The 16,343-nt window shown below is 42.5% G+C and overlaps 1 long non-coding RNA gene across 1 annotated transcript; it reads right to left on the reverse strand.

The window, feature by feature from the left end:
- Nucleotides 1-779: 779 nt before the first annotated feature.
- Nucleotides 780-6,257, reverse strand: LOC125439094. Its single transcript, XR_007245478.1, has 4 exons — nt 6,179-6,257; nt 3,835-4,077; nt 2,322-2,407; nt 780-1,519 (listed from the first exon to the last, which is right to left on the reverse strand). It is a non-coding gene; the product is annotated as an uncharacterized LOC125439094 (long non-coding RNA).
- Between the last annotated feature and the right edge of the window lie 10,086 nt (nt 6,258-16,343).

The raw sequence follows: 16,343 nt of genomic DNA on the forward strand, positions 1-16,343 counted from the left end.
CTGCCCAACTCAGGCTATCCTCACTGTGGCCAGGGCTGTGGCTTACCATGGTGGATGGAGGAACAAAATAGCCCTGAAAAAACCCTGCCCTTGGCTCCATCCCACAACCGAGGGAGGGAGAGAAGGAGCAGTTTTACTTCTGGTCAGCTGCAGGGATTGGGGGGGGGGCACCCAGTGCTGTTGCTTGCCACAGCAGACCCTGACATGGGTAGATGGGTAGGGCAGTGGCAGGAATGGTTTCGGCACCCCTCCACCATTGGTGCCCTAGACGATTGCCTAGGTGAGCCTAAAGGACAGGTTGGCCTTGCTAGTATTTTCTGCTTTTCACAATGCTAACGGTTGTTTACAAATGGCAAAACATAAATAGCAGTTTTTGTGAGGTATTCTTTAATTTTAATATACATATTGGTATCAGTTTTTCTTCCCTTTATCAATCAACCATATTGTGATGTTTCCTGATTCCTGTTTGTGTATTGTCTGATGAGGGGACTGAATGTGTGTGCCTGTGGGGAGGTGGGGAAGTAAAATACATTAAAGGTTGATTTTCATTTGTAAAGTTAACTGTTTGAGGGATGTTTTTCCCTCAGTATGTTTCCCTTTCACAAAATATATTTGCATGATAGAGGCACACTTATTTTTAAAACCAACATCCAACACCATTTTAAGAAGTTTGTGTAAAGATGCAGGTAGAGCTTATATGTGGAAAATTGAAACTTCATGCAGTATAATTTTAACCTCTCATTTAACTACCTGTTGATAAATAAAGAACCAAAACATAGTGACAGAACAGCATAAAGCCTTTACTTCATAGCAACAGAATGGGCCACCATTTAGGGTGGAATCAACAACAATCACAGAATATTACAAAAACAGTCAAAATCATCTGTACTGCAGCACTTCAGCACACACTTAAGTAAACTTGCCTATATTTGCAAGGGATAAACTGTCTGTCTGTATTCATCCTATATACAGGACTGAATCCAGTCAACAATTGATTAGTTCACCATATGGAAGTTCGTGCTTTCATTCACAGCACTGTCAGGGCTGAAATCTTTTCTGTGGTCTGAGTTATTAATGTATATAGTATATTAAGAGCATATTTATCATTTCATTTATATCCATCTCTTCTGCTCAGTGGAGCTCCAAAGTGGTTTACATCATTCTCCTCTTCTCCATTTTATCCTGACAATAACCCTGTGAAGTAGGTTAGGTTGAGAGCACATGACCTGTCCAAGGTCATCCAGCAAGTCTCCATGGCAGAGTGGGGATTTCCAAAGTACTTCTTATACAACAATGGATCTTTGTGCTTTCTATTTACACAAAATCTCTTTTTCATCATTTTGTCACGTCTGCCAGAGAAATGGTGCATTATCGAAGGTTCTGGTACAACAGTTGTTGAAGCAATAGCTGCTAGCATATGTCTCTCTCTTTTTGGTCCAGGAATGTGCTCTGAGGGAAAAACATCTTAATTCTGCAGGTCTTCAAGTATGGTGCAGTTTGTTTATTTATGGTTCAGATCCTGCAGTAGAGAAAAGCAAAAAGTGATGGTTGTCAATTGGTCAGCACTGGTGTTATCCTTAACATACCTTCCCTTCCCACCTCTGGAGTGGGATTGGTGTTTTTTTGTTTGTTTTATACTTAGATGAATTACCATACCCATACACATATGCTTCTTTAAACTTTTAAAAGGAAAAGCAGACAAGCCTGATGAATGTAGGTAAAGCAAGACTGAGGGATGGCACGGGAAGCAATTTGTCTAAATAATGTTCATACTTCCTCATACTCCTGTCTATAATACAAGCAGCAGAGAAGAAATTCCTGCTATTGCTCTAAATATGCAACATCCGTCTTTATCCAACTACAACCTGAATAGAGTTCCAGAATAAAAACGCACATTTCTCTCATTTCCATACAAAACAGACCAAGAGCTGAACACTGATTCAGCCACCAAGCATGGGTGATTCTTTCTCATTAATCTGTTTTACAATGACACATACAAGATTCCCCTGTGCCTTTCTCCACTGCTGTCTCAGCAGCCCAAGTACTGCAGCATCTCTCTGCGGCCCTACTTTTTTCTTCTTGTTTTGCATCACTGAAACCACAGTTTTTGCTAGTCGTAATTAGAAATTATTTCAGAATGCAAAGCCACGTGCAGGAACAATCGTGGCTGGGGGAAGCCAGCTCCCAAAGGGTTCTCTGTAGCAGCACCATTAAGCAGCATCCACTTATATAAATCAGTTTCCAACATAGCATTATAATGCACTTTGACCAAGAAACAGGACTAGGATAAGTCTATGGCCCATTATGCATACAGTACTTACTGTGCAGCTGTTTGATCCATTTTCCTGTGTTTTTCTGTTCAACACTGTTCTGTTTCATGGGGTTTTCCTGTGTTTCTCTGTTCAGTCTGTGAAGTGTAAGGACAGATGAACTGAGTGCAGTTGCCATTTTGCCTCCCCCCTTCCTTGTTGTTTCCACTTTCCACAAAATGCGGAGGTTGCATGCTGCCCCCTTTCTTAAGTGGGATTTTGTCTGTGGTCTATCCCTTCTCTGTTAGACCTACAGCATTAATTTTAAAAAGTCCCTTTGATGTTCCTGGCCCAAAGACTGGGCAGAACGGCTGATGAGTGAGCAGGGGAAGGTGGGGAGGAATAGGAAAACCCAAAGAAAACTGGATGCACATTGCTGTCCTTCATTCTCTCTGCAAAGGGAGGCAAAAAGTTGCACTGTAACTGGTTTCCGAAACCACGAGAAGAATCTGATGTAACAGTGCAGTGAGTTCTGAACGGGGGGGGGGGGGGGGTGTGTGTAACTGAGAATCAAACCCAAAAGGAATGTACGCTCCATGCAAAGGAGACCACAAGTGCATAAAATGGCCTATGTAGCTACAGTTCCAAACTTTTTTTTAACCAGGTTCTATAGTTGTCCCTGTAATAGCCACTTGATTCACAAGACCTGTGTTTGTTTTTTTGTGAAAGAACTACTGTGCTACAGATCTTTAATAAATACATAGGCAGAGGAAGACAGGAGTGTGATGAACTCCTGCATTTGCTTTTGAAGCTGTGCTGTCAAGAGACAGAGGCATCCTAGACAACCTTCCTGTGTTCCCCTTTACTTTCTCTTTGTGTCAGTTTCCCCGCATCATTTCCACACAGCTTAATTAGCAATCCCTTGCTGTCTCCCACTCTTTCAGAAACCTGTTTTCCCCCTCCCTTGATCTTTTTTTCCTTTTGTGGATTGATTCCATTTTTTTCAACTGTCTGAAATGCTTATGCTGTTTCCCAGTGCTCAGCTCTCCTCTATCTTTTTTGGATAGGGTGGGCAGTGGTTCCATTCTTTACAAAAAAAATGCATGCCAACATTACACCAATCAAGTATTAGATTGTACATGTGCTAAACCATCGTATCCAATCAGGAGGGTGAAACAAGCAGCCAATCACTGCCTTGCTGTCTCATTGTACATTCGCAGAGCACATTTGAGCACTATGCCCTGGTGTCATTTTTAAAAATTCTGTAGGCAATATGTGGTGAACCTAATGAAATAAATAACACAGTGTCTGAAAAGCAGGAGAGATGTTAAAGAGTTACAACGTTAAAGATGTTAAAGCATTACACAGCTACATCCAAGATTTAAAACCCCAATTGCTGATCCTATAATTATCAACAATGGGGGAAGGGGGGGGGTAGGCTGTTGCATTCTTAATAGATCCAAGGCAGACTTTCAGGAGATGAAGCTTTTGTTAGCATACAGATGGAATTATGCTCATTTCACAGATGTTATATACACAGAGGTCCTGCCAGGAAAAAAAAGTAGGTAACCTGAGGACATTTTACCTTGTTTGTACCACCACACAGATTGCTTTTGCAGCCTGACTCTGCACATGTTTACTCAGAAGTAAGTCTAACTTAATCGAAACGGCCATACAGGACAGCCATCCCACTTTGCATCTAGAAGTGAAGCTGTTGTTGAGGGGTGCACCCAAGGCTACCCAAAGGGCTTCAGAGCTGAGCTCTCAACAAAAGTCTCCCAGTTCCAGTAAAACACTTTATCCGAGCCATCAATCTTCAACATTCTTTCTAATAGATGAAATGGAGGACATAATACAGATTCAATGAGAAGCATGGAGATTTCTAATTTCCTCATAATATTCAGACTATCAGAGTATAAACCTTTTAAAAGTAATAATGGATTATGTATTGTTTTGTCTAAAGTTGGTTCAATTACCCCATTGAAATCACCTAAACAGATAACATTATCATAGTGATAGGAGAGAAGCACATCCATGAAGTCTCCATAAAATTCCTTTTTTTTCTTATAGGGTGCATATATTCCCACAACTAGAGTTGTAATACCCAACAATCACATATATTTTCTAATGTGAAGCTCTGCACTAGGCCTTGGCTTATTTATACCCTGCTTTTGTCATCAGTGAGGATCTAAAGTGGCTTACATCATTCTCCCCTCCAGCATCTTTCCCTGTGAGGTTGGTTAGGCTGAGAGGAACTGTCCCGAGCATCCATGACAAACTGGGAATTCAAACCAGGGTTTCCTTGTGTGCGTGTGTTTTGCCGCCAAGTCACAGCTGAGCTGACTTATGACAACCCAGAAGGGTTTTCAAGGCAAGATACGTTCAGAGGTTGTTGGCCATGGCCTGCCTCTGTGTGGGCTGAGAGTTTTGCGAGAACTGTGGTCAAAAATTACCTAGTAGGCTTCATATGGAAGAGCGGAGAATCAAACCCAGTTCTCCAGATTAGAGTCTGCTACCCTTAACCACTACACCCTCCCCTCAGAGCTCCAGGAATTTTCCATTCTAAAGTTACTAACCTTACTTAGTGGGGTCGTCAACTGGCCCAGAACTTAGCATAGCCAGGAAAGGACAAGGCATAAATAAAATAAAAAGAGAGTCCCCCCCGCTCCATTTCAATAGCAATTTAATGTGTGGCAGTGAATAGCTGATGCTTTTCATGGCATGCAAGTACATAACATCCCATTAAACCTCTATTAAAGGGTCTGAACTCCCCCCCCCCCCAGGTAATTGGCAACCCTAATTTTTCACCTAACCAGACCCAAAGATTTCAAAATCTGACTAGCAGAGAGAAATTAAAAATATGAGAGCTTCCCCTAATCACTAAGTACCTGTGTATCTGTGCACTCGAGAGAAAGCAATACCGCCTGGTTTTCCACCTGTCACACAAGAGGGGGTCTTTCCCCACTCCCTTCCATCCCCCCTATGCCGCGCGCTGCCCTCAGTGCGTGGCATCCCAGGCGCGCGCCCAGGCGTCCCCACGACCCCGCGCTCTGTGCGGGGTCGTCAAAAGGCACCGTTCGGAAGAGCGCCTGGGATGCTGCGCGCTAAGGGGGCGCAACAGCGGCAGCGTTGGGGCGGCTGCGCTGTGGCCGCCCCTGCCGTGGGGAGGGAGGAGGAACCCTGCGCTACTCTCCTCAAGTAGCGCGGGGCATACGGTAAGTGGGGAAAGGCCCAGGAACACAGTAAGAGTCAAACTTTGGCAGTGAAAAGAAAAAGCTGTTGGGATTTTGCAAGTGTCTGTCACAGCCCAGTCATAAAAGGGTTAACTGCTTGTATGAAAACAAGTTGTTGAAGTCTCTCTTTATGATCTGATCTATAGATTAGCTAGTGGTCAGTCACATAGCCATTGCTTACATGTTAGTGAACACGGACATCAGAACTTATAAAGTTAACTCTGTTTCTTTGCGAGAGCACAAGACAGACACAGGAGGACATGTAGGGCAGCACATAGTTAGCAAGATGTAACGAAAAGTACTATAATGTAGATATGTAACAGGAAAGAAAGGATTTCTCATTTTATCTCCAAATAACCCTTCTTTATAGTTAGTAAACTTATATATAAAAAGCGACTGAGAATCTGTCTCTTCAGTTTAAACTCTGCCAATGTATCCTAAAAAAGCGCCTTCAGGTTTCCTTCGCGTTTTTTCCTCTGTGCGGAAAACCCCAGGGCAGCGAGTCAGCTGTGTGTCCCTGGCGCCTGCGTGCGCTGAGACGGCAGTTTGGTGCCACAGGAGCGAAGTGCAGCAATCTCGCATTCACGCTTAGCAGCTCAAGGAGGAAGGAAATGCTTTCAGGCGATGAAAAACCAATGGAGCCGAGTCGGTGATGTGAAGAATGCGAAAAGAAAGCAGGTCGGGGTGGGAACCTACCACCTCGTGGTCTGAACCCATTAGGCCCGTGAAAAAATCGTCTGCAGCTGCTTTTGTTCACGTACGAGCCAGCCCCAGGAAGCGGAAAAGGGAGGAAGCACGTACAGGCGGGAGACGCCGGAGGAGAAGTTGCAGCGCGTGTCACGTCCGCACGGGGCCCCTGCAGACCTTGGCCAGATGTGGGGGAGGCCGGCTACACGCATAGCGCGAGGGACGCTGCTCGTTCGCCGCTGCTTGCTTTTTTCTTGGAACGCTTTGATAAAGGGGCAGGATATCAATGGGCATGCAGGTGCTGGACTTTCAAGGGGTGTAACGTTCAGAAATTCAACAGGTGAAATTCTCAGAGCTACCTTTTTGTGGAGAAAAAAGTGGTACCCGTTGCATTTCTGCCTGTCAAAATCCTGCAGCAAAAAAATAAAAATGGACCGCTTTAAACCAGTTTAAGAATAACTGCAGCTGTAGTTGTCAAATCCCAACACTGAGGCTTCCAATATTAAGTCGGCTTAAAGGAGAATTAAGTGGAGCTGACTTCCAGTGAACATGCACTTTTATACAATGCTGGATTGAGAACAGGCACAAAGATGTCCTATACCAGAGTTCTGCAACCTGTGGCTCTCCAGATGTTCATGGACTACAATTCCCCAATTGGCATGTCTAATTCAGTGTCGCATACTCATGCTGGCAGTGGTTTTCTAGAGTCTCTGACAAAAGTCTGCTAAATGTCTGCTTCCTGAGATACCGAGGAGCATCTGTGCTTATCACTGCAAAGTACCCCCCCCCCCCCTTTAAGTGTCGGTTGACTGATCTAGTTTTTCTCATCGCTGCAGAAAATTGACTGGGAAATGTCAAGTGGGGGGAGGGGGAAGAACCCCTTTGCTGCTTCTGTTACTTGATGAGTGTGGGTTATCTCCTGCAGCTCTTGGCCAGAAACTTCAAAGTGAATGGAACATTCCAGCAGACTAGTCCTCTGCATGTTGACATGCAGGTTTTACTACCAAAGAAGTCTTGGGCATCTTACTCATTGAACTCAATTGCTTACTTCTGAGTGAACAAGTATATTTTTAACATTTCCCTATTCAGAAAACTGTCACATATGCAACTGTGAGTATGATTTTTTAAAATGATATATCACTGATTTTGCACATTTGGGAAAGGAAAATGAATATTGACAAAAAAAATCTTGCACTATGCCCAAGACCTGCTTAATTAATGAAACCCACTCCTACATATTGTAATATCCAGTAGACGGCTTTAAAAATAGTTCCAGTAAATTCATGGACTGTAGTGCAATATTTGCTATTAGGAAGGATGGTTTCCATGTGCAGATGTGTGCCATACTTTGGAAACAAAATGGTGGACAAAATGGAATTTGATTTATCCAGCAAGTCTGTTGTGTGAGAAGAGCAAGAAGTAGACACAGAATATTGGTAAACCATCTGTAATGGACAGAAATTAAGGAAGAGCAAAAGCTAAGAGAAGAACATGACTCACTGAGGAAAGACTAATGAAGCAAAAAACTCTTTACTCACTGGTGGAAGACAGCAACAGATGGGGACAGACAAATCTCCATGGGGAAAGAGTTCCTGTTTTAGTGCCATGACCAAGAAGGCCCTCTCCTAGGTTTCCACCTGCCTAATCTCAGAAGCCAGAAGCACCCAAAACTGGGCCTCTGAATATGAGTGTAGTGGTTGGGTTGGTTTCCTCTTAGAACTCTACAGACAGGAAACCACATTTCCCACTCCCACGCTAATTCCTCTTTCCTTTTCCCGAAAGTCCCCTAGCCTCAGGCCTGGCTCCTTGAATCCTCCATCAAAGGCTAAAACAGCCCTTCTTCCTGCCTTTTTCTCACAGAAAAATTAAGAAATTAATGTTGTAGTTGCCCAATGGCCACTGAAGGAATCTGTTTCTTGAAGATACAGACTTGTTTTATCATTTTGGGGATTTGGACCCCCCCCCCCATATTATATTTTTTGTTTCACATTTTTTTCTGCAAATCTGGGGCATTTTCCAGGTCTGTAGAAAATCTGTCATGTCATTCAAAGCTTCAGTCACCAGATTTAAGTATCCTCAGATTTGATTGACATGGCTATTTGTATATAGATCACCTTATTACCACTGCAGTGCACTGCATATGTATTTATGGTGCCATAAACTTTCATATGAGAACATAGTGTTATGTTATTAAATGGAAGCATCTTTTAATGATTATATATGTAGGGCTTCTTCATACATATTTTTTCATGTGTATCTGCAGTTTTTGTGTATCTGAAAATGTAGTCTTCTATCCTATGGCATGATTCCAGCAATGGAAGAGGACATTTATATGTTCAGGGCAAAACAGGGAGGAGTTCTGCCAATTTCCCCCTTTGAAACAGACCCTGACTTTGTCTTCTATACTATTCATGGGGCTTCTCTGACCTCTGTGGGTTGCAGTGGCTAATCTGCTTTGCTAATGGGTCTCATGGAACACAAGCTCTAAAGAGTGTCTACTACCAAAAAGGATTCACACAAGTACCCATAGCATTCGAAAAGTAGAGTAGACTGTAAGTACTTTTTAAGGATATACTGAATATTAGCTATGTAATACCATATGTATTTGCATATAAATCGAATTTTTCAGCACATTTTTTTGTGCTGTAAAAGCCCCCTTCGACTTATACACGAGTCAGGTGTATTTAAAAATATTTTAGGGTTTTTACTGTGTCGGCCACCAGGGGGCGCAGTTTTTAAGCTAGCAGCACCATAATTTAAGGGATTTTTCAAGAGACTCTCCTGATGATACCACCCAAGTTTGGTAAAGTTTGGTTCAAAATTATGGACTCCCCAAAGGGGGTGCCCCATCCTCCATTGTTTCCAATGGGAGCTAATAGTAGATGTGGCTACATTTTGAGGGTCCATAACTTTGGATCCCTTGAACCAAACTTCACCAAACCTGGGTGGTATCATCAGGATAATCTCTTGCTGAAACCAGACAGATTTGGTGATGTTTGGTTTAGGGGGTCCAAATTTATGGATCCCCAAAGGGGGTGCCCCATCCCCCGTTGTTTCCAATGGGAGCTAATAGTAGATGGTGCTACATTTTGAGGATCCATAATTTTGGATCCCCTGAACCAAACTTCACCAAACCTGGGTGGTATCATCAGGAGGGGCTCCTAAAGATAGTCTGAAATGTTGGTACTGCTAACATGAACATTCCTCCCCTGACCAAAAATCCAGTTTTGAAGGATTTTCACGCTTGTGTTTTAGCTTGGTTGCTGGTTGAGCTAAAGTTTTTGTACTTTTAAAGTTATTGTTGAGACTATATTGTTTCTGTTGACCCTCTTTTCCACTCACAGAGCTAGTTTACTGTTTTTCTTTGAAATAAATATTCAAAATCATTTAACCTATTGATGCCTCAATTAATGTAATTTTATTGGTATCTATTTTTATTTTTGAAATTTACCAGTAGCTGCTGTATTTCCCATTCTCGACTTATACGCAAGTCAATAAGTTTTCCCAGTTTTTTGTGGTAAAATTAGGTGCCTCAACTTATATGCAGGTTGACTTCTTCTTCTTCTTCTTCTTCTTCTTCTTCTTCTTCTTCTTCTTCTTCTTCTTCTTCTTCTTCTTCTTCTTCTTCTTCTTCTTCTTCTTCTTCTTCTTCTTCTTCTTCTTCTTATTCTTATTCTTATTCTTATTCTTATTCTTATTCTTATTCTTATTATTCTGTTAACCTTGTATACTGCCTTCCCCCGAGTATATACAGGTCTGTATGTAAAATGGTATAGAAAATAAGGTCTGAAGGGCAAGAAGGAAACTGTTTTTTCCATTTCAGTACTGCTGGAACGTGAAAGAAGCAGCATGAGCCAGCAGTAAAAAATGCATTGGCTTCATAATGGATTTTTTGGCACCTGAACTATAAATTGGATGCTTTGGCTGCATATCAGGGGAAAACAATAATAACACAGTTATTGCATGTTGAGCATTTTTCTCTCTTTGGCTGTGATTCAGTATGGAAGTCAAAAGTGTGTTGCCCAGTTTTTCCTCACTGCATTCATTGCAATTAGTATCTCCCACATTGGCGGCTTTCATTGGTCCTTTGTGGATTCTCTGTGTAAGTTACTAGTCTTTTTTGTGCTCACGTTCTCTAGCCTGCCCATCTGTACTGCTGGCTCATCCATGACAAAGGGGTAGGGTATCTAGTTTTCAGTCACAATAAATGAGAAGAAATCTTTTCCTCAGAGACTTGGTGAGAAGGGACCTCTCCATATTTCCCTTTGCTTATTTGCTTGAGGAACCTAATGTACATTAAAATCATACTCCTGGGTATTTGACATGTGTAAAGGACAAAATCCAGCTGCATTTACTAAAGCTGCATCTAACCAGATTTTCTCATACTACTAATAACATTGTCTCTTGGGCAGAGCTCACTACAAACATATATTAGTGTTCTACAATTGAAACGGTTATGGTTTCCCCCTGCAGAATAACTTGTTGAGATGCTAAAAATTATTTGCTCGAGATTCATGTAACTTGTCTCCTTCCCATACCCACTACAATTCCCAAGGTTTTCTGGGAAGAGATGAGTATCACACCAGTTTAAGTCTCTTCTGTGTATATGTCTTTTAGTGTGACACCTTCCAATTCTAAGGTAGAACAAAATGTCATCTGCTAGAAGCTATTTTAGAGCTTACTGCATGGCAGAAATCTTCCTTTCCCACCACAGTTGTGTGTGCTCAGTGCTCTCCAATAACGGTGTTCCAAGTAGTGTGGGATCTGTTACACGCTAGAGATCTTGGAGAGCGCGTGCACAATGAATCATATCTGATCCAGTGTTCACGCCACATTAATTTCAGTGAGTAAAATTTTGGAACTCTCCCCAGAAATATGAATCTGTCTTCCTCTGCTGGTGTCTTCAACCAGCGAGTGAAGACTTCTTTATTTTATTTGGCATACTCCCAATATCAGTTGTTGGCCTTCCTCTCTGGTCCTGGTGTTGTTTGTTTAGGTGTTTTTATTAAATTATAATTTTATACATTTTTAATTGGTGAAATAATTTTTTAGGTGAGTTACCTTGGGGAGCCATCTGATTAAATGTTCCTAAGCCTTCCTTTTTTGCTTGTTGCAAGTGACTACTGATTTATGAGGGTTTGGGGTTTTTTGGTGCTCCTTTCATTGATGTTTTGATTTTTTAAATTGACTTTGAATTTTATTTAGTAAGCTGTCTCGATCAGAATGGCCCAGGCTAGCCTGATCTCATCTGGTATCAGATAATAACAGTTGGCTTTTCCAAGGAACAGTTCAAGCAGGGTCTCTTTTGGGCTCCACCACACCCCCCCCCCCCCAACTTCAGCTCACCCTGATAAACTTTATTTCAATCACATCTTTATTTTAAAACAAGTCCCACTTCTCTCTTCTCCTGCGGCAGCAACAATGGTTGGAAGTGTGTGCGCGTGTGTATGTGTACTTCTGCATGCGTGGAAGGGAAGATCGGGAGGGGAGAGGAGAGGAGAGAATATCAGGTCTAGGACATGGTCCCCTTGTTCAGCAGCATGTGGTCCAGGGAGTTGTTTCACCTTTTTTATTTGGAGGGGATTATTTTTGAGAAGGGCTACAATATCCATATAACAGCAATAACAAAAATATATCGATATAACAGTGAAACACTTCCTGTCACTTTATCTCTAAGCTAGGAAAAAAAGTTTCCTCTGCTGTTAACAGATGCCGGGGCAAGGCCAGGCTTAAAGAACAGGTGTTGATCCTATGTGGGTTATGGTATAGCTTCATGGGGTATATGGGGGCACTGTCCCCTAGAAATAGGGTAGGGATACCCTCAACAAGAATTTCAGTGGCTCAGTTGAGAAGATGAATTATATGTATTTAATTCATCAACAAGGCTACAAATACCATTTCTTTCAACTTCTAGGGACAAGCCAGCTCTAACTAGCTGGGTCACTGGTAGTCAGGGGCCTTTGAGATGCTTGGTGTTTCTACTTCACTGAGCCTGTAAGGGGAATGAACACTTCAGGATTGACATGGAAAATGTGGCACACTATTGTTTTGTAAAACCAGTGTTATGATTCTGTTTTCCCCACTTCATCCTCACAACAAACTTCTGATGTAAGTCAGAGTTCTTACTTTTTCATGGGGGGGGGGGAAGAAGAAGAAGAAGAAGAAGAAGAAGAAGAAGAAGAAGAAGAAGAAGAAGAAGAAGAAGAAGAAGAAGAAGAAGAAGAAGAAGAAGAAGAAGAAGAAGAAGAAGAAGAAGAAGAAGAAGAAGAGGAGGAGGAGGAGGAGGAGGAGGAGGAGGAGGAGTTGGATTGATATCCCCCTTTCTCCCCTATAGGAGACTCAAAGGGGCTTACAAATTCCTTTCCCTTCCCCCCTCACAACAAACACCCATTGAGGTAGGTGGGGCTGAGAGAGCTCAGAAGAATTGTGACTAGGCCAAGGTCAACCAACTGGTGTGCGTTGGAGTGTACAGGCTAATCTGAATTCCCCAGATAAGCCTCTACAGCTCAGGTGGCAGAGCCGGGAATCAAACTCGGTTCCTCCAGATCAGAGTACACCTGCTCTTAACCACTACGCCACAGCTGCTCCTAGAAGAGCAAAGGAAGAGATTGGTAAAGCCCATGATGTACTTAGATACCAGTTTCTGATGCTGGCTTTAACTATTGTATGGCCCTGTTAAAAGGAAGTCTCACATACCAAAGCCCTTACTTCCAGAACATTTTAATTGCACACATGATGAGGATACTAATGGCAATCATGTCATGCTTCTTAATGAGAAAAAACATCAGCTCTCTTGCTATGCAGATGATGTGCATGAAGATGAAGCAGTATAGTATCAAGGTATACTGGTCCTGAGGTAAGAGGTGGTGGTGGCCTCCTCTTGAAGGCTGCAGAAAAAAGGAAAATAAATGACATGAAAGGGCAAGGTACTTCACACACTTCTAGTTACAGATGGTTCATAGGATGAATTCTCATGCATTTTTCCAACAGTAATCTACTTCCTCATTAAACACTGATAGTAAAAGATTTCTTCATGTTGCTAGTTATATCTAATTTGTATTATTGATTCCAATGGTAGGATTTATGTGTTTTCTTTAAAAATTTTCTGGCCTGCTCCCGATACACTATGAGCAAGCTTGAGAGATAGCAGTTGTCTCAAGGATATCCAGTGAACTTCAAGGAAAAGCAAGGATTTGAACCCAAGGCTTCCCACTGATAAGTCTAACCACTTCTACACACTGGCCATGCAGACTGGGGACAAATGACATTTCTAAAGACAACTGAAGGGCTCTATTTGCCTGTGGTGTACGTGCTCTTTGGTTCTGTGTGGGTGTGGAAATAATCTCCACTCACACTGGCTGCAAATACTTGCAAAAGTGAAGACTGAAATGTCACATATACCTGTGTGTCATGTTATTTCAATTTAAAAAATGAAAAGCAGCTCAGGTGGCTTTGATTTGGAGTGCTAGACTGTTCGATGGGAAGTGCTTTTTTATGCTTTCTTGCCAGCTACTGTGCTTGTGTATTTTTTTCTCATAGTAGAAGCAGCATCTTGTCTGTGTGCGGGTGTGTGTTATATGTCTAATTTTGATCAGGAGCAACTAATTGAGAAAAGGAGCAGCATCTCCTGCTTCTGTTTGTAGCCTCCCAAGGCTGCTTTCCATCTTAGGAAAAGAAGCCCCAGGAATGTTACTTGTATCTTCATGCAAAATCCAGTTTGGCCCAGAGTCTGGAATGTAATGCATGTGCACATTATGGCAACCAGATTTCTATTATGCCACCTTCAGTTTTCGAGGGGTGGGGAGAAGACAAGTATTGGGTGTCTCTGGCTTCAGAGAAGTCTTATGTAGTAATTTTACTGCAAGCATTCCAGTCCAAGGACGTTTCCATATATTTAAGTTCAAAACACTTCTCCATTTGATTATTTCCAACAATGATTCTCTCCAGCAACTGAGTCATTTTTATTAGGCATATTTGTGAAGTTTTAATTATGCTAAACCGCTGGCAGCAGCCTTGTGAGCTGAATTATATCAGCCTCTGCAGTTTTCTTTAAGTTTTTTTGGGAGTGTGGGGGGAGGATTATTTATTGAAGGGGAGTGGACAAAATTATGCTTGTCATATTTGTTGGCTTTGTCATTCATGTGGCATTTTTCTTTTCTGTTGGTTTTTTTGGGCATCCAATTTGCCACTGTGTGAAACCCTGTCCTCAACTAGACAAACCACTTGTCTGATCCAGCAGGGCTCCTTTTATGTCCTTCTAGGTTCTCAAACTCTGAGTCAAGATCACATGGTGAGTGGATGGCAGGGGAGTGGATAGCAGATGGATCTCTGCTATACTCCCTTCTTTTTTTCCTGAACATGGATTCTACGAGCAGTATCTAGGAAAAAGAAAGGCTAAGCTTTTATTCTTTAGGTCAGTGTCTGGAGCCATAAACAGTTTTGGTGAGGGGGTGACACAGAGGGAAAGATGGTAAATAGCATTCCTGCTGAAATCTGTAACATCCATTCCTCTCAATCTGCAGCTCCTTCCATGTAGGGTACATGTTGATTGACACAGAAAACTTCACATGTGTTGCAGCCAAAAATGGTTGGTGTGGGGGTCCAAGTTGTAGAAAATTCTTGGGGAGAGTCAAATTCAAGAAACTTTTTAGTTTTGAAAGGAGAGTCAGAGCAGTTCAATGGCTAGAATACTGGGCTTGAGGCCAAGGGATAGGCTGGCCCTTTAATTTACCAAGAAGGATCCTAGTGGACTATTGTTCCTGGATGCCAGTGGAGCCAAGTGGCCCTTTTTTGCATTGTAAGGGTCCCCTGTCTCAGCTTCCTCCAGAGCTGTTTTAATGTCCCACTCCTCTGCTGCTCAAGATGACAGCAGAGTCTACATAATAAACATACAGTAGTTATATATGTTAACTTGGGGGGAGAGGTATCTTGGGTTTTATTCAGTTGGTTTTAAACTGTAATGTTTTAACTGTGATGTGTCAACTGCCTTGAGCCACAATCAGACCGACCGACCGACCGACCGACCGACCGACCGACCGACCGACCGACCGACCGACCGACCGACCGACCGACCGACCGACCGACCGACCGACCGACCGACCGACCGACCGATCCCTCAGTGAGAACTGTATGTTAGAAAACCATCTCTGCTCCACTCACTATTCCTTAGAATCTATGAAACCAATTCAAGTCCATAGAGAATAACAGAAATGTCACTGATCTTTCTCCTCCCTTATTTTCCATCTCAACCCATCAACATTTACTGGCATTGCTGGTGCCTGCAGGCGCAACTCTTCCATCTTCTCTTCATGCTCCCTTTGTTTCTCCTTGTCTTCATATCTGTAGCGCATCATGGTGAGCTCCATGTCAAGGCGCATCTTCTCCAGTTGGGTTGCCAGAGCACAAGCCCGCTTGTTTCTTGGTTGCTCCATGTGAACCCAGTTGTCCATCTCACCCTCTGTGGCAGCAAAGCCAGGGTGCTGATTGTCTGCTTCTGCCTGTGGCTTTTCCCTCATGCGCACCTCTTCATCTCTGATGTCTAAAGTGTCTGTCATGTTGTTGGGGGTACAGGGTGGCTCGGTCAGATCGTCGAGTGCTGAGGTTGGATCTGTCAGATTGTCTGGAGCAGATGAAGCGTTTTCAGGATTGTCCTCCTATCACAAGATTGGGGGAATGTGAAAGAAAACTTTTCTGACTGGAGTTGGACAGCAACATTATACAAACTTGAATACAAATGCTGCACCCATATACTGAATCAGATCATGGATCTTTTTGATATTGTCTACTCTTGAAGCAGGTCTCTGAGATCTTAGGCAGAGGTTGTTCATACCACCTGCTGCCTGAAATCTTTCAACTGAGGATGGTACCTCAACCGTGACCTTCTGCATGCAAAGCAGATTCTTTACCACTGAATTATACCTCTGACCTCAAATTAAAAAAAACACTTTGTTGGGTTTTGAATGAAAATTAGGTTTTTGGCGATCTGACATATCACTGGAAATTCTTCAGCACAGTAAATCTAGCAGATGTCCCACTTTACAACATGAAATGTTGGTTATAGGAGTGGGTTACAGGAATCATATCAGTCCTTGTGCTGAATGAACACTGTTTACTCATCTGTTTCCAGACATAACTCAATGTGTTGGTTCTTATTCTTAAAGGCCCCAAATTGCTT

The sequence above is a fragment of the Sphaerodactylus townsendi genome, linkage group LG01 (genome assembly GCF_021028975.2).
Source record: "Sphaerodactylus townsendi isolate TG3544 linkage group LG01, MPM_Stown_v2.3, whole genome shotgun sequence".
NCBI lineage: Eukaryota > Metazoa > Chordata > Lepidosauria > Squamata > Sphaerodactylidae > Sphaerodactylus > Sphaerodactylus townsendi.